Genomic DNA, 4,875 nt, shown 5'->3' with positions numbered 1-4,875 from the left:
CCTGTCCCTCTACATATCTTTGTAACATCTGCAAACTTAGCAACAGTGCCTTCAGTTCTTCTTTCCAGATCGTTGATGTATCTTGTGAAAAGTTGTGGTCCCAGAATGCCTGTGTTCTGAGGGTTCTCATTGTGTCTGCAGCCCCAACTTCGCCCTATGCACAGGTGTGGTCTTGCTCCTCCCTGGCCAGCTCAAGGGCTCTTTCCTCACAGATGGTGAGGCATCTGAACTTGCGCATGACTCCAGATGGCTATGTCCACTGGGGATGGGTGGTCGAGGACTTCTTTTTTTAAACTTTTATAAATTTAGAGTTTTCGAATTAAGGGGCAATTTAGCATGGCCAATCCACCTACCCTGCACATCTTTGGGTTATGGGGGTGAGACCCACGCAGAAACGGGGAAAAAGGGCAAACTCCACACAGACAGTGACCCAGGGCCGGGATTCGAACCCAGTTCCTCAGCGCCGTTGGCAGCATAGAACATAGAACATAGAACATAGAACATACAGTGCAGCAGGAGGCCATGCGGCCCATTTAGTCTGCACCAACCCACTTAAACCCTCACTTCCAGCCTATCCCCGTAACCCAATAACCCCTCCTAACCGTTTTGGACACTAAGGGCAGTTTAGCATGGCCAATCCACCTAACCTGCACATCTTTGGACTGTGGGAGGAAACCGGAGCACCCGGAGGAAACCCACGCAGACACGGGGAGAACGTGCAGACTCCTCACAGGCAGTGACCCATCAGGGAATTGAACCTGGGACCCTGCCGTTGTGAAGCCACAGTGCTAGCCACTTGTGCTACCGTGCTGCCCTAACCACTGTGCCACATGACGCCTGGCCGAGGACTTTGTGATAGACGTTGGCAATCCGCAAGGTGGCTGGGTAAGAGATCACCTTGGAGGTGTGAGAGGTGTGTGAGGGGGTGCAGCAAAATACTGGAGGTGGCAGACGTACCCGAGCAGCATGAAAGAGGTCATTCATCTTTTTGCGGCACTGCTGCCCCATCCTCGCCTGCAGTGAGCTGGCACTGACTAGGGCTGCCACTGCCTCCCCAGCTGGTGTGGTGGCTTTGTTGGATGGACGTCTGCATGGACATGGATAGAGCACGTCCCACCTCTGCTGTCCTCCATCCAGGGGTCTCGTCAGGGTTCCCTCTGAGAAATGTTGTACTTTCCGTGCAGGTCATCCCCTCAAATGGATCTGGACCAAGTGCCGGGGAGTGTTTATATGGAGCTCACCACTGATTGCGAAAATTAAGTTACCCCAGGGCGAGTGAATCAGCAGGCGGCCACCATGAGTGCAGTGTGATTTGCTTGGTAAAAAAAAATTGTTTAAGAGGCTCTGTACTCTGTACAGATTTCCTGCCGACGATGCCAATGGGATTCGCACGAGTCACACCGAAACCGATATTTGGCCAAATTTTGATAAGATTTGGCCAATTGATTGTGTCTGTGCGAGTGCTTTGGATGAGATTGTGTTTATATGTGCATGGTTTTTTGGTTGAGATTCAAAGAATTATAGAATCCCTACAGAGCAGAAGAAAGCCATACGGCCCATCGGGTCTGCACCCAACCTCCGAAAGAGCACCCTATCTAGGCGCATGGCCCCATCCTATTTCCGTAACCCCATCTAACCTTTGCATGCTAAGGGGCAATTTAGAATGGTCAATCCATCTAACTTGAACATCTTTGGACTGTGGGAAGAAACCAGAGCACCTGGAAGAAACACCCACAGAGATAGAGAGAATGTGCAAACTCCACACAGTCAACCAAGGCTGGAATTGAACCCAGGTCCCTGGCACTGTGAGGCAGCAGTGCTAACCACTGAGCCACCATGCCGATTGTGTATGTGTTTTGTGTGAGATTGTGTATGTTTATTTGTAAGTGTATTTTAGGTGAGATTGCGTATGTTTATTTGCATGGGTGTTTTGAGTGGGATTGTGTATGTTTATTTGTGTGTGTTTTGGGCGAGATTGTGTATCTCACCCAAAACACACATGTAAATAAACAGACACAATCTCACCCAAAACACACACACAAATATGTTTTGTGTGAGATTGTGTTTGTGTGTGGGTATTGGTTGAGATAGTGTTTGTGTGTGTATTTTGGATGAGATTGTATTTGTATGAGTTTTGGGTGAGATTGTATTTATGTGTGTGTTTTTGGTGAGATTGTGTTTGCGTGGACTTTTTCTGTAAGATTGTGTGGGTGTTTATGGAATGATTGTATACATTTGTTTGTGTTCTATGAGATTGTGGGGGCTTGTGTGTGTGTTTATTAGATGAGATTGTTTCTATATGTCTTTACTGGGGGAGGTTGTGTGTTTGTGCCTTGGCTGTGATTGTATATGTCTGTGGGTGTTGGGTGAGATAGTGTTTGTTTCTCTGTATGTGTATGTTATTAATCAGATTGTGTTTGTGTTTTTCTTTGTGTGTTTTGCATAAGATTCTGTGTGTGTGTTATTTGGGGTGAGATTACATTGCTGTGTGAGTGTTGGGTGTGATTGTGTAAATGTGTGTACCTTGCATGGGTTTGTGTGTGTGTGTTGAATAAGATAGTGTGTATTGGTGAAATTGGTCTTGTGTGGCTTTTCTGGGTGAGTTTGTGTGTGTGCACCTTGGGTAAGATTGTGAATGTGCATGGGGCAAAATTGTGTATATGTGTGTGTATTCAGTGAAGTTTGTTTGTGTGTCTGTTTTAGATTAGATTGTGTTTGTTTGTGTGTTTCAGATGAGATCATGTGTGTGTGTGTGTTTTGGGTGAGATTGTATTTGTCTGTGAGTGTATTTTGGATGGGAGTGCATTGGGGGAGATTCTGTGTGCATATGTGTGTCTTCAGGGAAAAGTGTTGTTTATATGTTTTGTGCAAAATTCTGTGTGTGGTGCATGTGTGTTTGTGTGTGTATGGGGCAAAAGTGTGTGTGTGTGTGTGTACTTTTGCTAAATATTGTTTGTGTCTGTGTGTTTTGTATGGGAGTGTATTTGTGTGTGTGTTTGAGTTAAGATTCTGTGTGTGTTTGTGTGTGTGTGCTGGGGAAGGTGTGTGTGTGTTTTGGGTGAAATTCTGTTTATATGGGTGTATGTGTTTTGTGAAAAATTCTGTGTGTTGTGCATGTGTGTTTGCATGCGGCTGTGTGATTTGGGCAAAAGTATGTGCATATGTGTGTTTGCCTATGTGTGTGTGATTTTGGCTAAATATTGTTTGTGGCTGTGTGTGTTTTAGATTAGATTGTGTTTATATGTGTTTCTTGGGTGACATTGTGTGTGTGTTTTGGGTGAGATTGTGTTTGTGTATCTTGCGGATAAGATTGGGTTTGTGTGAGTGTTTTGGGTGAGATTGTGGTTGTGTGTTTTGGGTGAGATTTTCTTTGTGTGTCTTTTGGGTGAGATCGTGTTTGTGTGTGTTTTGGGTGAGATTGTGTTTGTGTGTGTGTCTTTTGGGTGAGATCGTGTTTGTGTGTGTTTTAGGTGAGATTGTGTTTGTGTGTGTGTCTTTTGGGTGAGATTGTGTTTGCGTGAAATTGTGTTTGTGTGTGTGTTTTGAGTGAGATTGTATTTGTGTGTGTGTGGTTTGGGCGCGATTGTGTTTGTATGTGTGTTTTAGATGAGACTGTGTTTGTGTGTGTATTTTGGGTGAGATTGTGTTTGTGTATGTTTTGGGTGATATTGTGTGTGTGTGTCGGGCGGGTGTGATTGGTTGAGATTGTGTTTTGGAGGGTGTGTATTTTGGAGTGAGATTGCGTTTTCTGCATGTGTTTTGAGCTATTGTGTTTTGTGTGGCATTGTGTGTGTTTTGTGTGAGGTTGTATTTGCTACTCTGTGTGTGAGTAGCACCCCTACAACTGCGTGGAGAAAGTAAGATCGCAGCAAATTTTTTTGATCAATGCAATCGCCACAAACCCGTCGCACTTCCCCTGCATGAAGAGGGGCGGCCTAATGTGAAACTCGAACAAGTCTGTAGTGTTTCCACCTGACGAGTTTCCACCTTGAGTATAAAAATTGGCAAGTCATGTTGAGTTTAAAAATTGGCAAGTCATGTTGCAGCTGTATTTCAGTATAAAAATTGGCAAGTCATGTTGCAGCTGTATAGAACTTTAGTTAGGCCACACTTGGAGTATAGTGTTCAATTCTGGTTGCCACACTACCAGAAGGACGTGGAGGCTTTAGAGAGGGTGCAGAAGAGATTTTCCAGGATGTTGCCTGGTATGAAGGGCATTAGCTATGAGGAGAGGTTGAATAAACTTGGTTTGTTCTCACTGGAACAAAGAAGGTTGAGGGGCGACCTGATAGAGGTCTACAAAATTATGAGGGGCATAGACAGAGTGGATAGTCAGAGGCTTTTTTCCAGGGTAGAGGGGTCAATTATTAGGGGGCATAGGTTTAAGGTGCGAGGGGCAAGGTTTAGAGGAGATGTGCAAGGCAAGTTTTTTACACAGAGAGTAGTGGGTGCTTGGAACTCGCTGCCAGAGGAGGTGGTGGAATAGTGACATTTAAGGGGCATCTTGACAAAATACATGAATAGGATGGGAATAGAGGGATATGGACTCCGGAAGTATAGAAGATTTTAGTTTAGACAGGCAGCATGGTCGGCGCAGGTTTGGAGGGACAAAGGGCCTGTTCTTGTGCTGTACTTTTCTTTGTTCTTTGGTCCTTTGGCGAGAGTCAGAACTGGCCTGTAGGTGTGTGTGTGTGTGTTGAAGAGACGGAGAAAGCCAAGATGTCGCTGCACAGATCAGGCACGTGTGTAGAGAGCCTGACCTGCTTAGTCTTTTCCAGCATTTTCTGGGGTGGTTTGTTCAACATCTGGAGTATTTTCCTTTCTGGATACTGAGAAGGATTATTTCCAGTTCCTAACCATGAGTAAGCGTGGAGC

Source organism: Scyliorhinus torazame, chromosome 7 (assembly GCF_047496885.1).
Source record: "Scyliorhinus torazame isolate Kashiwa2021f chromosome 7, sScyTor2.1, whole genome shotgun sequence".
NCBI lineage: Eukaryota > Metazoa > Chordata > Chondrichthyes > Carcharhiniformes > Scyliorhinidae > Scyliorhinus > Scyliorhinus torazame.
The sequence above is the reverse complement of the archived record's forward strand: the minus strand, read 5'-3'. Positions refer to the sequence as shown.